The sequence below is a fragment of the Gymnogyps californianus genome, chromosome 2 (assembly GCF_018139145.2).
Source record: "Gymnogyps californianus isolate 813 chromosome 2, ASM1813914v2, whole genome shotgun sequence".
Lineage (NCBI taxonomy): Eukaryota > Metazoa > Chordata > Aves > Accipitriformes > Cathartidae > Gymnogyps > Gymnogyps californianus.
Genome location: NC_059472.1, coordinates 92,404,943 through 92,427,649, shown reverse-complemented (window position 1 = coordinate 92,427,649; position 22,707 = coordinate 92,404,943). Strand labels below are relative to the sequence as shown.

The window sequence follows — 22,707 nt, the reverse complement described above, 5'->3', positions numbered from 1 at the left end:
TTTATTAAAACAATGATCAGATCAAATAACTAGCATGTATGTGCAGGAAGTCTTTCAAAATACTCAGGTCCTGCAAAAAAAATTAGATCAAGAAAATGTCTTTTAAAGTCTGATCCCTGAAGTAACTGAAACCTGTAGAAACTGGATGCTTTAAAAAGAAAAAGATTTTTTTAAACCTTAATCCCAACATTCTCTCCTAAGAATAACACAGTTCTCTACTTTCAGTGTTTTCTCTTCGTGCAGATGTTTTCGTTCCCTTGTTACAGTAGAGAAATTATTTTTTTCTGTGACCACAGCTCTCTTTTAACCTTTTATTTTATTTTTAAAAAGAGAAATAAATGAGAGAGATCTAAAGCTGTGTGGTTTCACATCCCCCAGTTGAGTTGTCCAGTGAAAGGAGCAAGTAACTAGAGAAGAGGAACGCTGACTGAAGGACAAGCCTCCAGATACCCCACAAGTTGCAGACAACCGCAGCTGCAGAAGTGCAGGTGAGAGCCACCGCAGGTACAGCTCCTGAGGGTACCTAGTCCCTTTTTTGTGCCACCATGGGTTCATAAGCCACCTTTGCACATTCACATATTTGCAGGCGAGAAGAGCAAATTCAGTCCCAAGTTACTGTACTGCATCTGGATGATGAGACTGGATTGAGAGCACCATGGGTCCCTCGGTCCCCCGCCTGTCGCAAGGAGCACTGCCGTGGGCTTGGTGACTGCGGAGTCAGGTCTACGGTGAAATTGCTCTGAACAAAGTTACCCGCTTTGGTATGAGAGGATCGCGGCGTATGGAGCAGACTGTGCCCAAAAAGGGCCAAATTACCTCACAGGGTTCAACTAGAGTGCACAAAGGCAGGGCGCCTGCAGGCAGTCTTTGGCCCCTATTCTCTGCGCTTCTGATCCATGAGACTAATTGCCCAGTGGATGCTTTGTGACTTTCAGGGTTTGGGAAGGCGGCTCGAGGTACTGAGAGTTGTTTATACAATCCACAGTGCAAATGGATGCTGTCAGCAAAGCAACGCGTGTTCAAAGAGAACAGAAACATAAAGAGTGTCTGATTTCTTCAAAACAGAGAACGAGTTTTCTTAAGTGTAAACACATGCACACACTTGTGGCAGATATCTCTCTAAAGGTGAATTGCTGCCCCTAACCTGTGCTTGCGTCTATCAGTTTGCATTATATTCAGGTAGCGGTGAACACTGCCTTTTGGGTGGGTGTAGAGTACTTGGTGAGCTTTTTGGATGAAGGGCAGGTAAAAACTTGCTACGTCTTGTATCCAAGATTCGAGTATTTACCTGTTGGAGCCCTGCATATTAAGGCCCACGCACTTACCCTGCAACACAATGTGGAATTTTAATGAATTCACGGACTCTGAAGGCCCCCACCCACCTCTTCTCAAACAACTGAAATCCTTTGCATTCCTCTCAACTATACCTACTCTGCATGCAATGGCAGCAGATCAGACGGGGAACAAACAGGCCTGCTACTAAACATAGAGAAAGTGACAAACATTTCCAGGTGCCATCTCAGCCAAAGCAGAAATTGTCCCTCCTCTCTCAAAGCACAAGAGGATAAAAAATTAACTTTGAGTTCTCCCCTCCCATGACAGGCCTATAAGGCATTAAGGTATATAGAATCACAAGCCAGGCTTGATCACTTTAATCTTCCTATTGAAGAAACCACTCTTGCTCAAACACAGAATGTTTATGGTGGACATAATCAACTGCTTATCTAAAGGAAAAATCAAAACCAGCAGTAAGGTAGACCTTTGCAGAGCCTTGACCAGATTTACTATGCTGCATATCATCCCCATCCAAGGGAAAAAGGGATGCAAATGGAAGCTAACTCCCAGTACGTGGCGGAATCTGTTTTTACAACTGATGTTGTAAACCTCCAGGTATAAAGCACTGTCTTAGCCCAAGGGGAGGGACTATGCTGCCCACCAGAGACAGAGGCAGAGACAGTTTCTATTCCAGTATCTCAAAATGTGATGAAACACTGAAAAGAAACTCTAGATTTCTTCAATCTTGCATATTATCTTGACAACTACTACTGGAAAGGAAAAAAAAGACTTGTCCTATGAAGAAGAGAAGACAGCAGAGAAGAGGAATGGGTAGCTGGGATGGAGACAAAAGGTAGAGGATACAACGTTAAAGCTGATCAATCCTTATTTGCCTCTAGCTGGAGTCCAAGGGACTCCTCTCCATAGGCAACAGTGGTACATCTTCTCATGCCAAGACATCCTGAGTGAATTGGTTTGACAAATCCCGTAGCAGGTAAGAGGATTTCAATTAGGATAAGATTTGACATTTCAAAGCAGGCTTCTTAAAAATACAACCTGCCAATGACAGTCAATACCAAATTTTGGATTAAGAAACATTGGACAGCTCTGTGCTCTTCTAAATCCCAGGCTCAGCATCAAAGGAGAAGGAACAGGGTGACTAATGCATGCAAATGGCTGTATTCATATTTGAACATAAATCAGAAATGCCTGTCATCCAAGAAATCCCTCAGTTGGTATCCCACCCTAGAAGTCAGACTGTATAACTGAGCACAATAGCATTTATACGTGCGCATACTGAAAATAGCCTGCTTGCTACGCTCCAGGACCTGGATGGATGTTTCACTGACATACATACAGTGCTGGTGACATTCAGTTATAGCGTATCTATCACATCAGTGTTTTCCTCCTCTTCAGCTACTCCTGACTGGTGAACCCCCCCACTTACAGCAGAAATTCTTTTAGCAAGAGCCTTGCATTTACTTTTGCTATAACCGATCTCCCATCTGTTTCTCTCTGTGTCTCTCATTTTATGCTTTGATGTGTTCTCTAGGTATTTAGTCCTTTTGACATTACCTCTCAACTCTGTTGCAGACAGTTTCACTAGCACAATTCCACCTTCTGGGTGATAGTCTCTAGTAAAATTAGCACAGAAGAGTGGTCCCAAGATCAGTAATTAAGAGCTTTCAATAACAACTTCCCTCCAGTCTGAAAGGTCTCTTTTCACTTCGATCTGCCCTTTAGCTTATCTATTAGTCACAATTTTTCTTCCATTACCCCGCGTGTCTCTCAGTTTCACAAACTACACCATACTAGAAGCTAAGCAAGAAGGACTGCATTTCCATGACTAGAAATACGAGTGCTTTTATCAGAGGTAGTGATTATATTTACCTAGATCATGCTAGATCTAGCCTCTTGTGTTTTCTTTCCTTTTTCCATTACCATATGCCCTATTCTTTCTTTAGAATAGTAGAATAGTTGCTACAAATAGCATGCACTCCAACAGGGCTGTCCTTGCCCCTTCGTCAAAGACAGACCTGCATTCTCCAGTTGAATGGTGTCTTCCTCCCTGTTAAGTCCTATCGAAAATATTGTTCTTGAGCCTGCAATTATGTGTATCAGTTCCTTCCAGATACTGAGATGACAATGATCCAGCCTTCCTCCAATATTGAACTCCTTGAGTTTTTCCTCCCACTTTGGCTGAAGCCATTTTGATTTCCAGGTTTTCGTTGGCACTAAAAACCTGCTATGCCTGCATATTCAGAATTGGCATCCTAACTGAAACAGAAGCAAAGTATCTGATAAATTATTGGGCCATGCCCAACTACTTTCTTTTCTCCCTTTTATTTATGTGGCTGAAGGACCTTTTGCTATTTGTTTTAATTTCCTTTGCAGAGTGAAACTCAGCTTGACTGCTGCCAGTTCTCATTTTATCCATACATTTCCTGACCTCTCACATGTGGCGCTCTCTGCTGACCTGTTCTTTTTTCTACTCCTTATTCAGTCATATTTGATAACTTTTCTTCCATGTTTTTCACTTTGCAAGATATGCCTGTTCCAGATATTTTTTGCACCTTTGACTCAAAGAAGGGCCAGCCTCGCTTTACAATCCAGTCCTCTTGAGCTCCTCAGGCTTTAGCTAGTTCCCTAAATGTATCAAATGCCATCCATCTGCAACTGAGAAGCTTAGCTATAGATCTGCACTTGTTTATCCTTCATTTTAATTGAAACTGAAATCACTCAAACCAAGGTTATTTTCTACTTCATTCTACAACTTAACAGTATCAGATCTAAAAAAGTATTGCCTCTTGCTGTTTCAGTGACTGGCGAGGAACTCTGTTGGTTACTGCATTCAGAAATGTCTGTATTTAGTTATTTGTTCCCCTGCATAATCCAGGAAGTCAAAGCCTCCCATAATGACAGACCTCTAACAAGCAAGACCTGTATCTACCAAATCCAGTTCTCGAGGTCATTGGCAGATATACCACACTGCCTCAGCAATCATACTTCCCCAGAATGTCTTTGGCTCTATTAGGTTGGTTATTTAACTCATATTATCTCTCCTTATTTATCTCATTAAAGGCTTACAGTAACATCACACTGTTTACCTTTACTTCTTTCACAAGTTAGGTATGCTCCAGTACCTGCGCTCCTCCTATTCCTCTCCTTCCCCACCCCATCCTTCAGTAACTGTTTCCAGATCTACAAATACATACATAGCCCCCTGCCCCATCTCCTTTGTCATATCCTTAAATATTCACTTAAACTCCTCCCACCATTTCCAGGTGAAACTGAAGTCCTGTGATTTACCCTTCTGGGACCTCCATTCAGTAATATGTCATACCTGAATAGTTTATGTGAAGTACCTACTCAGGGATAACGTGCCACCAGCAACCTTCTTAGTTATCTCCACAATTGTTTTGCCATCTCTGTTGCACCTCAGTAGTCATCCTCATCTATCTTCCCTTGTCAGAGTTTTTAGTAAAAAAAAAAAAAAAGGAAGCATCCCCCTCTCCCCCAGGTATCCAACCTTTAATTCCATATCTGTAGGATCTCTTTCTACCCCTGGCTCTTGGCTATTCAAGCTCATTTCTTGCCTAGTACAACCTTAGCCCCTCATTTAAGCATGATGTCCATAGATTGATTCTGCCACTGCAAACTGCAATTTATTTTGGCCAGATTTTATTTCTACTTCATATACTTATTTTTTAAAAAATATGACTAATTTATTCTCTTCCTCAGTATTCACAGGTATTAGCATAATGAAATATAAACTGCCCAGAAAGAGGAGTCTTTTGTGCTATGACCTAATAGATGCAGTCCAGGTTGCTTGGGATATCTTTTCAGAGGGATAATATTTCTTACATAATATCCTTAAGCTATAATCTTCCTTATTCCTACCTTAAATCAAACATAAAAGTACTCAAACTCTATCAACTTTCTCCCTTTAACACAAAGAAAAATAACTGTGTTTGGCAAACAGGTTGTCTATTCTCATTCTCTCTGCTTGCTGGAATTTCACCTTGCGGGAGCTCATGCAAACCATTTTTTATTGGCTTTGGTTAACATAAGTTCAAATAAACTCAACACTCAAAGCCAAACTTTCAAAAGGTGTCATATATTTTGCCTGCTTTGAACTCAAGGATTTTGCAGGCTTTCCCTGTAGATCTGCCAAGGTTAGCAAAGTTCAGAGAACCTAGCCCAAATTGCAAGGCTGCAATAAAACCTGAAATGGAGATTCATCTAGTTTGAATGTTTATGACGATTGCTTTACACAGCTTACCTGCTTGGTCCCTCTGACACCCCAAAGAAAAGCAACAGGAGTAGATTTTCCAATATTGTCACCTGGAGAAAACTGCATCGGGACTTTCAAAGAGCTGTATGTTACACTACTGTTATTGTCGTAGCCATCCCTGTTTCTGTTTTACAAGGAACTGGTGCTGGTTTGAAATGAGCCACAACTCAGATTCTGAATTCCAGCTCTTTGAATTCCCTGCGAGACTCAGTTTCATACCTGCTCTAATGATGTTGTTTCCAACGTGGATCCGACCGCTCCCTCTATTTCCAAAGCCATATTAAAACATGGTATCTTGCTTATGTGGCTGGCCTCATGGCATATTGACATCATTCAAGAGATCAGTTATCTCATAAAATCACATGATGATCAAATTTTTTCCCCACAAGTCTCAATCAATTACACTATTCCTGGACTGCCTGCAGATTGGAGGTCAAGAAGTGATACATACATATGTATATTTACATATATATACATACACACACACAAAAAACGGTTCCCTCAAAGCTCTGCACTGAAAAGAGGCTGAAAGATGGAGTTCATTTATAGGTTATGTCCCATGTCTGACTCTGAAAACAAAGATGATTACAAACCATAACCAGAAGCATTGCTAAGGATGTATACATATTATAGGCATTTCTTCCTTGTTCTCTCCTTCCTGCATTCTATACTGGCCATCTTTGCCTGCAGTGGACATACAATACTACATAGTGTCCTGGTCTATGGGTACATCTGGACTTGCCATACTATGTACTTCCATTATTAACATATTATAAAAGGGCTGTCTGAAGAATAAAATAAATTTATCAGTTACTACAAAAATATTACTCCAGGAAATATAGAAAAATGTAAGATGCAAGGGCCATAATATGTGAGTACCTAGATGCTTTTACAATATATGCATAGGCATTTCAGACGTGCTGTGTTACTGGCATTTAGTCAGAATCACACAGATCACATCTTTGCCCTGTGTCTGTTTCCACCAAGGACAGACACTACAGGTTAATTCTATAAAGTAACAGCCCAGCCCCTCAACCTGTCCATCATATCGTCAGTAAAATTGAGGCTAGAGAGCGTCAAAAATCCCTATGCTACTGCTGGAATCTCTATTTCCAGGTGGCATCTCTGACACACAGCAGGCTGGCTTTGCCCTCTGCACCATTTAACAAGAACAAAGCAATTTAAAGAGGACAGGAAACCACCAAGATACTGGTTAATCAAATCTCAGGCCACTGCCACTGATGTATTTGCTAATCTCTTAAAAATTGAGGTGGGTGAGGAGCAAAAACAAACAAGGAATAAACTCTCCTGTTGGAACATAGATCAGATCATAAGCCGCTGGCTGCTATGTGTTTACAGGAGTGGAGACCCTTAGCTAGGTTCTTAAATATGAACATATGTGAATCAAGAAAGTACGCAGAAATCCTCTGTTAAAGGTGTACTGACTTTGCCAATCCATTGACCTCCAAATCCTTTCTGTAAGACATACTTGCTCACTCTCGCTCTCCTCACAGATTAGTTCTGTCTGCTCCTGGGCGCCTACTCTCTCTTTCTCTAATGTGATTAAATAAGCTCCCTGTCTCTCCAGGCTTGTGCAACTGCCTCTCGCTTAGTCACCTAAGCGCTCTACAACACCCCAAAGGAGTGGAGTCAGCTGAAACAGGAGCGTTCCCAGCTCTAACATGTAAAGTACTTGCACTCGGTGCTAAATAAACTTGGAAAAATGTTCACAATGCAGCTGTGTGCACAAGATGCTGCAACCTCAGGGCAAGAATAATTATACACAAACAAGATACTTAGGATTTATGTTCCCCTCAAATAAAAATGTGAGCTGCTCATGCCAATCTCAGCACTTCATGGTATGCCTGCAATCTGAGGCAGAGGAACAGATTCTCTGTTAGGGTTAACAGATTAGATACCATCGCTGCTTTATTTTCCAATAAACTTTACAGGCATTCTAAGCATTGTGGGTACACATTGATATGCTTTCCACCATTGGAGGCTGAGGATTCATGGGAGGTCTTTTAAATGCCCTGTTGTGTTAATGGTATTTATTTGGGCAATTTTCTATTGGCATATGTTGGGGATTCCTTTTCAGAAGTTACAGGGTTAAAGCTGAAGCCCACAGGAATGCCAGACCAATTAAAAAGTTTCAGGAGACAGGAACAAGTACCCCTAGAGTTTTCCAAGCAAAGGTTTATCTAACTTGTCCTTAAATTCTCTCATGAGGGACAGCGCCAACTGCTTGTGCAAGTAGCCTGTTGCAGTGTTTAAGCATCTCTCAGAAGATGACTATTTCTCCTAACAGTCAATGTCAATTAACTTTGTTGCTAACAAAGTCAGTCTCTCCTTTTCCCAGTGAACACGGCTAAAGATTGATCACTGTCCTCTTCATAATGACTTTTTAATTGTGGTCATATTTATCTTCTCTTCCTGAGAAAAAAAGTAAAGCCAGTTCCCTGATCCTTTGTGTTTTCAAAACCTCTCAACATTCTTCTTGTGCTTTGGATCTGTAAGTGTTTCAATGTACCGCATCAATGGGCAATGCCAAAAAATCAAAGAAACATGTGGAAAGAAGTCTTGACTGCAATGGGCCTGAGATTTCTCAGCAGCCCTTCTCCTGGACCAGACTCAGCAGTGAACATATGCAGTGATACTTAATTATACTCCCATGCTCCAACTAATCTCACTCTAAAAATCAAGGGAGACTCTCTTAAAGTTGCTTTTATACCTACTTAGCTCTGTGCAGTGGAACTTGAAATGGTATGACTTATAGAGTTGAAAGGTGACTTTATAAGCTTTGTTAAAGTTGCTGCAAACAAGGAAAACTCAACAAACAACTTTCAGGAGTACTTTAGTAAGCAATTGCTCGCTGGCTGGAATGCAAGTTACACCACGTTAGACCCGCTTCATATTTTGCCCCAAGGAGCCAGCAAGCTGGGTGGGAGACCGACGGGCATTCCCACCAGCCTGTCAGGCTGGACAAGCTGCAAGAACAAGCAGTCAGTCTGATATTTCTGCCTTCCCTTTCTCGACCACAACAACAGGGAGGAAAAAGTTAATTCAGCTTTCAACCTCTATATTTAGGTCAAGTTCAGTTAAAATTGTAAGAGAAAAAGGTTCAAGAGTTCACCATTTTCTTAGCCAAATAACAATGAAAACAGAATTTGCATTCCTCTGCTTAGAGGACTTACACAGAGTGAAGAGCCAGGCTATGCAAGTGATACGTGAGCAGCAGCTGACTTCACAGGAGTCTTCTGGAACCAAAGGAGAGAGGCATAGGAAATGCCTGCCACCCTACCAACTCTAGACACGAGATAGCTCTCACTATCTCTTTTTCAATGTTCTATCCGCACGTGGCCACTGTTTCCATGATCCAGTCCCGCTCCTTGCCATACCCTTCGCTACATGAAAAAAAGAAATATATTAACCAGGCATGGGAAAAAGATGCTAGTCCCAAAATCCATGGCATGGAGGAAAATGTTATTTTTCCTGCTGGCAATTTTGTTTGGGTTGGCAGAACATGTAATTTCGACTGTGAAAAGGAGCACAAGTACTGAGCTCTGTGAGCTCATCTTGGTATCTCTGCCAGTGCCAACTAGTAGCAATTCAGAGCTCAGCTTGTTATTGAAGATGAATCCATTACAGCTGTCAGGTACCTGCCAATTTAAACCTTAGTGAAAACTGGTCAGAAATTGAGTCACTTTAGAAACCAACACATTTTTGCTTGTTTCAGAGGCTTAAATGCGCACATGCAAAAGATACTATGTGCCACTAGCCCATTTTGCAATTGATCAGAAATTAAATCCTTTGTGCTTGAATCAGGGTGGGGAAAATATTTTGAGACTGCAGTTTGATCTAAAAGTTGCTCTCACTTGTGGTTTGGCAAAAGACTCTGAAACGCTGTTAAATCAAAAAGGCAAAGAAAACCTGCAATTGCTGTGTCTCTGCTTATAAAAAAACATTTTAAAATAACCACATGCATCATTCACTACACAGATGCCACATTCTTCCCTACCCTTATTTAATAGCTAGCTGTCAATCTATGTTGAAGAGCAGTTACCTGACATTACCATAATAATGCTTCAAAGCTTCATATTAAAGATGGGTATCTTCCTAGGCAAGCCCAAGGGGGGGGGGGGGGGGGGGAAGCCTTTTTGCTCTAGAGTTGCAAAAATGCACTTCTCTAAGAGATGATAGAGTGTAACCAGGCAGGAATGACGATCACAGATACTCCTGACTTCTCTTTACTGTAATTAAGCAGAGAGAGATCAACAAATCTGAGTCTGCATAAGAAAGGTTTCTCATCTCTATTTCTATTAGCTGTGGTAGAGAGAAACCTAAATGTGAACTGAGACCTCTGGCGATTAACGTAACATAAACATTTCTGCCATCTTCCAGGATAAGCATTATGCTTCTCAGGATAGCTCACGTACAACCACTTCGATGTTTAGTCATTCTCGAAAAGCACTCCTTTCACATGCTCCTGCTGTGAGCAAACGCTGCAATGGAAACTTGCCTGTGTCACAGGCTTGGGAGATGGTGCTATGTGTACAAGCCAAAAAAACTCATCAAAATCTTTCAAGTTGAGTTAATTTGATATCGAGTATGGGGAACTGGAGCTGACATTAAAAGCACCATTTTGTGAGCAGGATTAGAAGGAGATGGTGGGAGCCAAAGACCTGCTGAACCTCTGGGACACACAATTGCCTCCTATAAGTGTGAGGAATAGTGAGAAACCGAAGCATGGAAATCCTGTGAAAAAGGAACCAGGTGCTTAGGTGAAAGGGAAATACAACTAAGCAGTAGTTTACCAATATATAGCACCTTCCATTCCCTCTGCAAGAAGAGTAGAGAAGCCCAGGACCAGAGGGCAGTTAGAAAGCAGAAGTTGACGGTGCTTCACAGGAGAATGTCCAACACCAAACACACAGCAAGCACCAAGCATGTCCTCTCTCCTTCCAGCATGTACTGAGACGCCATCGGATGAATCCCAGAGCAGAGACTTTCCTTAGGAGCTACTATCAGGAAAGCTATTGACACCGGTCTCCATGATCTGCAAACTCCTCATGCAACCTCCCGTTGACTAAGCCTTCCACATCTCAGCTTTTCACTGACCAGAAACTAAATGTTGCAGGAATGTAGCTGTGCCAGTCTTCAGTGTTATGAGACAAGATTACACAGACCTCTGATACATGAGACTATACAAGGGGAAGCCATTAGGAAATGGGACAAAAAAACAAGTGTCTATGAGAGAAAAAGGAAGGGTAAAGATAAATTTCCTTCCCGAACTCCCTCCCAAGAGGGAGAGAAACCCTGCCACTTGCACTATTTAGCATGAGAAGAATATACTCCTGGGAACCATCTTCCAGTAGCCCGCCATGAAAAGATTTGTCACCCTAGTGAATATCCTTCAACTTTTCTTTCTCTGAACTCAGACATAATATCAACCAAGAATGGACAGTAGGGACATCCATCAGCATCTTCCCCCCATATTCCACAGCTGATAAAACTACCTACGTGAGAGCAATGGCACCTACTTAGTACTCCAGGACATAGCATCCTTTCAAGGCAGGGAAGCTGCTTATTCAAGCATAGAGCTGTTGTGGGCAAGGCAGAGTATTTATAAATTTGTACGCAATGTTGTTTACTCTGATACAATTGGATTGCTTCACACAAGCGTTTTGACTGAAACAAGATGAGATAATGGAAACCCTGACTGCTGGAAGCCAGCTCAGATTCAATTTGAATGTATGTATTTATTTAAGCCTTTGCAAGGTTTCCCATTGACTCTGCACATAAGAGGAGCTAAGTCAATGAAGAAAGAGAGCCTTAAGAGCTCAGAATGGTATCTGTGAGCTCGCGCCATGACAGGGAAAAAAGCAAACACCACAGCAGTTTTGGATGTCATGAGCTTCTTTCATAGCAGTTAACTTTACATCTGTGTTTCCCTCTTATTCTGAAAGAGGGTTTTTCTGATGTAGAAGAATAGGGAAGAGGGGGAAAAACAGTTTAAGAATGCAAAGAAAATCTCTTTTACTTCTTCACATTGACTTTTCTGTTAGCATATAGAAAAGTTTCTACATCAGAAAAATTAGAAAATATAAAGTATACAGCTTTTGCTGTGAATTGACACAAGACCCATCACACACAAGCAATGTGTGTTCATATGCATGCATGAACATGTACACAAACACACATACTCGTTCACATATGCACACACCCAGAGGCAGTGACTACCACTCTTTCAAGGGGATTTTCGTCTGTACTTTTGAGAACAGCACTCTTCAGTAAGAACATCCACTTTTGAATTGGTTTTCAAGTACTAGATCTAAATTAATAATGGGCCTAAGCAGCAAATCTGAATTCAGGTTCAATCCTCTCCCGAGTTTGACCACAAAAGGTTCTGTGTCTGGGCTTTCCATGGATCTGTCATAGATCAAAACACATCAATATTAACTCATCGAACTTGTGGACCAAAACAGTATTAACACAGCTATGAAGAATTAAGTTCTTCAGTCACGAAAAATCAACAAAATAAGTCGGTATTCTATGTATTGCAACAGTGCTTTTCATTAAATGTTTGCACAAAGTATAGCAACCATGACAAAATAATTTGTGGTTTATGCATGTATATAGCTACATTAGACTGTACAGGCCATTTAAATAGTGCATTATGTTAGCAATCATCATTACTAACCCTACGTTAAGAAGTGTGGGCAGACACTTCATTAATGCATACACAGATTGCCAGGATATTGTGCTGTCTCCTTGCTGCAAAAATATAAAATACAGTAGCAAGATTGAGTGGGATGATGAAGTCACCTGGCAAATCTCCAGTGGGTGATGCACCTAGGAGCAAATGACAGCATATTCACACCACCCACTGGATACACCACTGGACTGGAATTCAGGTGCAGACAGACATTTCAGTGATCTCCGTTGCCCAAGCACGGACAAGCCACAAATCAAATCTAACGTGCTGTATCTTTGGAGGAGAGAACACTATTGCTATCTTTCTTAACTTTAAATTCTAGCAGAGAAAAAGTACTGGTAGAGCTACCAAAAGATAGGGTTTCCCAACATTTCCCATTCTAAGTACTTTATTTTTGGTCGACTATAAATTGGCTAAACTTCAGCCATCAGGGGTGTAATTTCCATGGCAGGATCTGCTTCCAACTATTTTTTTTTTTTCCTTTTGAAATTAAGATGGTATAAACAAATCAACTCCTAATCTTGGGAAACGAAGATTCCCACTTTATGAAAAAGTCCTGCGTAAGCTAGTGAAACACACGCTGCTTTGGTCCTTAGCTCCCAATCTACAGATATGAAAATGATAAATTCACTAATAATTGAAGTACATTATACCAGGAAAATATGAAGGCAGATACAAGAGCTCTTGCTTTTAGAGGCATATAATCTAAACATTGTTCAGCAGCTGTTACTGTTAAAGGCTAACAACAAGACACAGATGTCACAGAAACAATCCTAAAAATCATTTAAGGACACAGAGCTGGGGACTCAAGCTTCAACAAAAAGAACCAGTCACAAGTGGGAAGAAAGAAAAGGTTAATAAGACTGTAATCTGCAATGCCCACTCAGAAAGCTCTTTTATTAAGAGGCAAGTATCAACAGAAGTAAGCAGGAATTTCTGAGAGAGAGGTGTTTCCTGGCCCTTTTCTAATGCATTTATCAGATTGTGGAGGACATCACAAAACTCCACATCTCTTCAGCATGAAGGTTAATTTAAATAGCTATATTTTGTGGGCAAAATAAAGCATTATGATGCACTGAGGACAAAAGAAGATATTCCTTTTCTATTCTGGCTTGCTAGTGAATAAGCAAGTGACATATTTATTTTACCAGCTACTTTTTTTTCCACTACCATTTTTCTATTCTAAGAGAATGCTGGTTTTATGCCTTTTCTGCAATTACTTTCCAGATCAATTCTTTCCTGACTGTTCTCCCTCTCCCTCCTCCCCCAAATCTATCCCCCCCGCCACAAGGAGAGGCCAAGCCCTGCCATGTTTGAGTGGAATGTTGACGCCCACGTGGGTGGGTGCAGAATTAGCCAAAACAAGTCCCTGCATTCCTTAGGATGTCAGCCCCCTTCTGCTGGCTCTCTCCTAATATCTTATTAATAGGTAAAATCTCTTTCCCAAATCAGCCTTCCCCATTCTTTCACAGTGGAAAAACAGAAACAAAAAAACTTCCTTAAACAGGTGTCCAGGCATATTTATAGCAAGTATTATGCTAGTTAGACAATTACAGTTTTTCAGTTGCCCAATTTAAATTCCTATAGGTACCTAATAAACCATCAAATGAAGAAGAATTACCAGTAAATAGCAATTACCTTGAAAGAACTTCATTAGTTATGCTGGCAAACAGGTCAGTTTGAATCAAATGGCTATTTTAAATTAGTGGTCCTATTGCAGACGTGGGGTGTAATTTTTATTACCAAATACTCAGCCAAGCTAGTGACCTTAAAAACATTACTCAAGAAATGGTTGAGAGTTAATTAGAATACTGTGCCGGGGGAAAAAAAAAAAAAAAAAAAAAAGAATAGTCTTGAACATCTGAATTCTTTCCAGGAAGGTGTTTTTAATAATGACAGTAGTTTACTCCATTTAAAGGTCCATATCCTCAAGTCAAAACGTAGGCTTTTATGAAACGAGCAAAATATAAGACAAGAAAAATATTTCCATCCCTTTTCTCCAACTGCAGTGAATTATTTTCTTAAGAAACAAAATGAAGAGCCTCCAAAGTATCTATGACTTCAGAACTGCATCTCTGCTACACGACATTGACTAGAAACTGACGACCAATAGAAGCTTGTACTGATATTTCCTTTTGCTGCACAAGCTGAAATGAGGGCAGCAGGGAAACCTACAGATAAATGTAATTTGACATTTATCACTTTTCATGTTTAGCAATCTATGATATTAGAACTCATCACAAAATCAGTTGGCTAATGTACGTTTTCTTAGTTGCAATCTCTCTTTTCTATAACATACACCAGAGCAAACAGTTTTCAGACTGATAATTCCAGCAACTGCTACCTGTAATACCACTGCAAGACTTTCATTACACAGAGAAGTTCCTGTGTTTTCATCACTCCTGAAAATTGTGTCTCTAACCTTTCTCAGCAGAAATAACAAATAAGCTGGCACAACGCAAAAGGAATAGAAGTCCCAGCATGGTTTCTTTTAGGCTCCTATACAGATATGTTCACTCCACATTCTCCTTTTCATCCCTTCTATTCATCTACTTTCATTCCAATTCCTATCCAACATTGTCATTAGGTATTTTTCTTTACACAGTCCCATCCAGTGTATTCTGTGATGGCAGTAACCTCAGTCACAAGCAGCTGTGGTTCTTAAATTCTGCCCAACTTAAGCACAGCATTTAAGGTTTTTTATGTCATAGCTGGGGAGAATTTGCCAACTACTTACTAGACACAAAAGAAAGAACATGATACTATGAGTCATAACGGAGGACCCATGAGAACTGCCATAACTACACTGAAGTTCAACATAACAGTTAACTCCCTCTGAGGTAGAATGACTTCACACAGAACTCAAAGGAAAATTCAAAATGAAGGTTGAATTTGGGTAAAAAAATTTATGTAATCTTTCTGTCCAAAGATGGAATCCATTAGTTTCCAGGAGGTACACCTGGCAGAGGTACAGGGAAGATCCACAGCCTTGTGAAAAATCTTTGAATTCCAAATTCCAAATCAGAGATCTAATAAAGGATTTGGGTATCAAAGGTGGGACTTGGAAGTAATTTACTTACCTGAGAAGGGGAGCCCTAAGATCTGGCCTTTGCTCCTCTGAGCTTTACAACAAGCAATAAAATACATGAACAGTCCTAGAAACAGGGATCAAAATCCTGGATTCCTCCTCCTTGGCTGAGCTCCCTAACCACGAGCTACAAAGACAAACTTCACTACATGCCCTCTATGGCTCCCTTGAAATATTGCCTGACTAGTGGAATAGTTTTTGCAGGTGCAGTGGAGAACGTTCCCACAGTTCCCTTGGAGATGGGAGACAATGGTAAGAACACTTCGAGCAAAGTGGGAAACTGGAATTGGATCTGCCAGATCTTGGATGAGCTCCAGCCACTAAGGTGTTGTATAAAATTTGAGAAAAATTTGACTGAAAGAGCTGTATAAGAGAGAGGAATGACTCTTGTCCAGCATTTTGAGACCAAAGCTGTGGATACCCATCAGCAGGAGAGGCTTCAGGTCTCTGGACCTATTTCTTCAGGATATCATGTGGGTGCATGGAGTCATGTTTGATTGGAGTATTGTGTCTGGTGCCCTAGCCCAAGTGAGTGGTAAGGTTTCAGACATATTCTTGTTTTCAGTACTTCTTTTAGATGGTACCTGGCACTTCTTGAGCCTGCTGGCTGTTTTGGATCTCATTCTGAATTGTCTAACTGTCCTTAATTACTATACAGGGCTCTAAAGCACCAGACACCAAAGGTCTGGATTGCACTCAAGGTGGTTCAAGGCAGACAGTTGCAGAATATAGGTCCTCCCTTGAATCCAGACCTATGTACCTGATCCTGCACTCCATTGAGAGCTTTGCCACAGATTTGAATGGGCATGGAATCAAACTCATTCCAGTCTCAATGAAGCTCTGAGTATGCACCACAGAGGTCAACACAACAACCAAGTGAGGACCTACGACTGGCTGTGCATGATTATTTTTCCTTGTATTTTTGTCCACTGAAAGCCATCCAGTAGCAATTGAGATCGGTGAAAATGATACTATAGCCGAAGCAGCAAACCCTGGAATGCTTCTGAGCACGAAGGTCTCAGCCACAGCCTTGTCCTGGCTCCATCCAGGAATTATGTCCACCACCCAACACCATCTTGGGTGCTTCAGAGAAAAAGGAATTTGGTTCACATGCTGGACAGTCAGAAGAACAAGGTACCAGAGCATGTCATGCTGTGCACTCAGCTTCATCTTTTCCAGAAAGGGTAATAGTACCAAGCCAACCAACGCCCCATTCCAAAAGGCTCTCGCCACACTCTGCATGGACCCAGTGACTTAGATCCATTAGCACGGCCCTCACAAAAACCAGACTGCAGAGTCAACAAGCAGTATTGCTCAGTTGTCCAACTGCCCAGATCACTTGGAGAAAAAAAGAAAAGTCAATTATTTCAGATTAACTGTGGACTTAGCAGCCTAATTTAAGCATTCACACTGGAAAATGAACTGTAAAGTACAGCTGTAGGAAACAAGGGCCTTATAATCAAAGAAGTTAATTTGTTCATTTCAGCTGAGTAGTCATTGAAATGCCTATCTCTTACAAATATTTGTCTGATATATTGATATACAAATATAATTTCAGTATATTAGCTGAAACACTAATTGGATTAATAGCTATATTTGCTTTGAAAAGGTCTCCCTTGCTGAAATCAATTAAAAGTGCATGATGAAATTTCATTAAGCTCTACAATATGTTTTTCCACCAAGTGCAAAATTACTGTCTTCCAGCTATCTTATTATAACAGCGCATGATAGGACTCCCAAATAGATTCAGAAATCATTGTGCTAACACTGTTTTGTACTTCTTTATCAGTAAGCATGGATTTTTTTTCCCCACCTCCTGAGGGAACATATTTGCCTCGCATGTAAACAGTGCTGAACTCGTGAACGCAGGATTAAATTCACTGAGGGATATACCTGTGGTAATCTCAGCCTCACACTGCCCAGGAGGGTTCTCTCGTACAAAGCAGCACATGTTTCATTCTGCGTGACCTGGGTCACAGGCTCTCCCTCCAGCAACCCACACCACGATGGGTGATAACCACCATCCCCTTTGCATCTGGCAAAGAGTACACTATAAACTGTGAAACAGAGAAATAGGACCTTTACAAATGTATAGGTATTTACATGTTAGTCAAGAAGTGCTACCACAGGGCAAAGGAGAACCAGAAGCAATGGACAGAGGCCTGAGCTAACCTGAGGGGCTCAGAAGCCAAAGAATATATACATCTCTTTCCCCAGAACAATCATTAAATTTATGGCTGGGCAGAAGAGGGTTGTGAAAGAAGACAAACAGATGCACAAAGAGCAAAGAGATGGAAATGTCATTCCTAGAGCCAAGGATGGTGCCAACAATTGCACCCAGAGAGACAATGATCTGTGGCTATTCCTCTTCCCAGCGTCCTTTCTGTTCTCGCTTCCGCGAGCCTCAGTCTAAACAACCCAACTGGTTTGTCACAACCACATGATTTGGGAAACTACGTCAGTTCTTTGCTCCTGAGCTTCCTCCATGTCTTGTCTCTCTGTTTCTTCAGATTGCTAACACACAGACATTGCAGTGGTGAGCACAGAAGGAAAACCTTTCATAAGCTAGACCAACCCTGCCAAACAGCAACTGGTTTTATTCTAGGCTTATACACCTCGGGGAATGAGGTCCCAATCCCAGGTATTCTGTGCTTCCGTAATAATTTTTCCTGCTATTTCTCTGGCTGTCTCCAATGCCTGAGACCCAGAAGGAAAACAATAGGGTAGGAAAAGAAAGACACAAAAGGAGTGCCAGCAGAGATGCGGCCCGGAGATACTGAAAGAAGGTAATCTGTACTACAGATGTGTGCTCTTCCTGAGAAGAGGGAATTAGAAAGCACCTGGTAAAAGTAGGATCCTTACAAACATAAAGGGGCTAAAATGAGGTAAGACAGCTGAATAGTTCTGAAGTCAAGAGTCTGATCTCACATCAGCTGCTCTGCATGGCAAAAATTAAGCAGGTGCCTTAGTACTTACTCTGAAGAATTGACTCATGCTGTAAGTTTGCAGTTCTTAGCTCGTAAGCAGAACAGAACCACTTTCTTCACTGAGAGACCCTAAAAGAAGCAAAGAATTACATATTTTACTAAGGGCACAAAAATGTATTTAACATATTCTCTAATATAAACAAGAACTGGCACTTTTATAAAGCCAGCCAAATATAAGTCAGGTTTTTCAGATATTATATTTAGGACCCAGTGAGAAAAACTTCACCACTTGTGAGGAGTTTTATTCCATCAACGGCACTACCACCCACCTAAGTCTGTCTATGTGTTGGTGTGGAAGAGTGCCGTGTCTTCCTGCAACACTCATGTCGGAATTAAAATACCTTGCATTGTAGACACATTAGGAATGCTTTATCATGCTCAGCTGTTGCACACAGTAGCTCATTATGATTGGGTAACTCAGACATTAAGCTCTACAACAAGCCCACGCTGAATCCTAAAAAGGGAGCCATATATAGGCTATGAAGGTGTTGAGTAAGAGAAGATTTACTGTGCTCTACATAATTAATTTTGCCTTCTATCTTTCCTGCATTTTTAGCAAAGCTGCTGGCTGAACACACTGAATAATTATATCCCTGGTGCAATTTCATCGAGCATCTTCCAACTCAATGGAGCCCTATTGTGTTCAGACTGTTCATGCCCCTGCCCCAAGGAACAACTGAAAATCCTTCAGCCTAAGTACAGGGGGAAAATACAGGTTTTTCTTCTCCACAGCTGAGGCTCCTGGTTACTCTGGACCAGGGTTAGGCATTGCAACTGACTCGGCATCCTCTATCACCCATGTTAGCAGTTGCCCACTTTCTCACTCTCAGGCAGTATGGAAGAAGCAGCTTTCGGAGAAGAACACAGAAGAAGAAAAGAAGAAAAAAAAAAAAAGAGGCAAAAAACCAAACTAGAGGGGAAGGAAAGAAAGAAAGAAATACCAAATGAGTGAAAGAAAGGGAGATTGGGACCATTTGGGCAGAGACTGGAGTTGGAAGCCAGTAAAGAAAAAGGCCTGGCCAGAATCAGGTTAGCTGCTAGAAGGAATACGCTACACTGAACGCAAGGGAAGAGGAGAGCTCGCAGCCAGCTGGTCAGAGGCCAGAATGAGGAGCCAGGCAGTGGTGGAGAAAGGGAGGAGATGTGGGACACCAGTCTAGCACTACTGGGAGATGAGAACGCGTGCAGGCCCTAGCAACAAAAGCCAGGATATGGAGTTACCCTGGATTAGCTGCATGGGGGTATCATTCTAAAGTCACATTACAGCATTTTTGTTTCTCTATTTTACCTCAAAATACAAACCAACTTTTTGCCGTAATTCTTTGTGTTAGGAAAAAAAAAAAAATTATTTTCAGCTGGCAAAGTCAAGGTTTAAGACCTTACAAAATAGCAGTGCAATGTTAATGTGTCCCTCTTGTACACTAGCCATTCTAATACAGCCTGTATTAAGAAGACTACTTGCTATTCTTTTCCCCTACTTATTTTTGTGTGTGTTTTCTTTCATGGCTGTAGTATGAATCCTTCCAGCACGCGTCTTTAATTCATAAATATTAGGTAGGGCTGTTTTCTTCTCCCACTGATTATGAGTGCAATTAAATGTATTTTTTCAAATGAAGTTGTTAATATTCATTACCAATGTCATTCAGAGCTCTAGACTGCAGCTCAGACTCATATGTACACCTGCTATGTTTAGTTTATCAGAGAACTTTTTTTAATGGGATCCTCCCTCTGTTTAAAGATTGTCCAAATATCACAATAAGCAGATCTGCTTAAACCTCATCATATTGAGTGACATATTTAATGACCCACCTGGAGACCTTGGAACACTTCAAAGTAGAGGAATGAAGAGCAGGTGCTCATCCCAGGATAGCAGGGCTATTCCTATGCTTTTTGCAGTTTGCGATGGGTATTTACAGCTGTGGTTTTTTCCCTACAACTGAAAGCAAAAACAAAGATAGGCCTGTATAAACAGAGAATCTTACGAGTTTCATAGTTTTAAGCCTAACTAACAAAAAAACCAAACAAACTCATAGCTTCTCTGGGAAGAAAAAAGATGAGAATGCTAGGAAGTGAAGCATGAAGCCCAGTATAAATTGTGCAACTGCATGCATTATATAAGCAAAAATGATACTCTATTAGAGAGAAGGCATAGTATATATATGGGACAGGGGTTCTCTCTGACAAAACCATCTACACACATTAGCAAGAGGGCTATTCAGACAAATAGGACCCATGTACCTGGTCAACTAAAAACACTGAAATGTAGTAACCTATACTATTTTCATTACTCACGACCTAGCAGGGGAACAAAAAAAATAAAATAAAAAAAACCACAACCCCTTGGAGACTGACATTCCACTGACTTTACCCACCGCCAAGGGGAAATTTTGGTCACCACTGGCAATCCACTGGACACTGACCAAGGGAGACAGCTGGGGAAGCTTTGTCTGAATTTATCACCAAAATATATCTTCTACAAGGATTAAGCAAGTAAATAGATAAATCAGGTCTTGGATAAATAAACAACTCATCATTTGTCATCTCCATTTGTCAGCAGTTTGCATTGCGTTTCTCTCACATGCTTTTACATAACTCAAACAACTGAAGCATATTAATAGGGTTGTATGTGTTCTAGACTCATGACCCATTTATTTCTTTTCTGGGCACTAATTTCTCCCAACTGTGCCTCAAACTGAACGGTTCCCCAGCAGCCTCTGTATAGATTTTGTTTCAGCATCTGATTACAAAAGGACAAAGGCGGAACTTGACTTGAGGAGGAACCAGGAAGATGAAATTCCCTTTACAAGATTATTTGGAATGAAGACATGTATTTAAAATACTCAGGGAGAGAACAGAGTGGAAAAGAAATCCCCCAGGGTATGGTCGCCCAGAGCTTGGGATAGGTGCAATGAAAAAAAATGTTATAAATCAGTGACAGCTTTCAAACTATGGATGAATAGTCTATTAAAAAATAGTAGTCCTCCACTTCTTGGGAGGTTGAAGAGCCTTCCTCCTTGTTGATGTTGCAGATCAGTCCTGATTTCAGCAACACATAACCTGCAATTGGTTTGCTCCCATGTGACCTCAACTGCAAACAGGCAAAACCTCTGGGGAGCTTCCAAGCCGTTTCTCTGAATACATCCCAAGGAGGGAAAGGGATGAGTCCCCCTGCTTATATGGAAACAGCTCTAGCATCCCAGGCAGTAAGGACAAAAGCAGGCAACACGGTGGTCCTTCAGCATCCTGGTTCAACCCAGGGATAATAACAGGCAGTAAAAGGACCCTTGGGTGACATAGCTAGGGGAGAAACTGCTTAGGTCCATTCAGCCTAATGGACCACATAAAAGCTGATCACAGAGACGTTTCTCAGTGCTAACTGTCATCACAAGTTATCAGCAGTAGCTGCACTTCAGGAATTTTCTTCACAATCCTTTTCAAACACCTCCAAATCAATTTTCCTGGCACATCCCCAAACGTTCTTTTCGAAAGCATACCAGCTGCTCAAAAAAATATAAAAATAGTTCATCTGGGCCAAGCAAAAGTCCACCCAGACCAGTACCTTGTCTTGGATGATGGTCAACAGGTACAAGATGAAGACAAACTCACGGTGATACAGTTGGAGGACTGTCACTGCTGGTCTAATCCAGCTAATGCGATCGAGCAAGCAGGGCTCCGTCTCGTTGGGTGAAATGCCTGAAGCACAACAGGCAAGATGTGTTTCACTCTCAAATTCCAGGAAAGCATTGTGCAAATACTCTGCGTGGGAAGGTTGTCTTTACATCGCCCATGTGACTGAGTACAGTAAAAACGTCCCAAGTCTCTCTCTGGTGTAACTGCATCGTGCTCAGTGGGGTTACACCTGAAACAAACTGTCTTACAAACCTAATGATCTTTCATGAAAGAATGGTCAATGGGGCAGTAGCAAGAAAGAGATGGGGAGAGACGAGTCGTTCCTGAAACTGAAGTGATGCTTTTTGTTACCTGATCAGTGCTCTGGACACCTCAAGCCTGAATCAGCTCTTGTACCCATTCACCTCACATCACTGTAACCCCACTGACATTAGTAAATTAATCCTGAGGAAGGTAAGACCTATGACAGATGCAACTGACCACCCAAAGCTGGCAATATCTGAGCCTTTTATTTATTTCACATAAAGCAACATGAAGGAGCTCATCTAAAGCCCAAATAGCACGAAGGGCACAGCTGCCAATGACTTGGAAAATGGCATTTCAAAGCAGCAGAGAGGTGTTACAACCTCAAACTTTTCATTAATCTGATGGATTATCTACCTTTAGATGATATTGTTCCAAAATACTGCTTCAATACCTATGAGTAACGGTGCCACTG

General features: G+C 41.2%; 1 long non-coding RNA gene across 4 annotated transcripts in view; it reads right to left on the bottom strand.

Annotated features, from left to right (window-relative positions):
- Positions 1-22,707, bottom strand: part of LOC127013168 (uncharacterized) — a 62,203-nt gene that overhangs the window by 4,959 nt on the left and 34,537 nt on the right. For 2 of the 4 annotated variants that reach the window (XR_007766052.1, XR_007766053.1), the window contains exons 2-3: positions 20,169-20,295; positions 18,349-18,428 (exon numbers count right to left, since the gene is read on the bottom strand). This is a non-coding gene — a long non-coding RNA (uncharacterized LOC127013168). Of the gene's footprint in view, positions 1-16,416; positions 16,711-18,348; positions 18,429-20,168; positions 20,296-21,918; positions 22,041-22,707 lie in introns of those variants that run through there. The other 2 variants (XR_007766054.1, XR_007766055.1) reach the window with 2 other exon arrangements.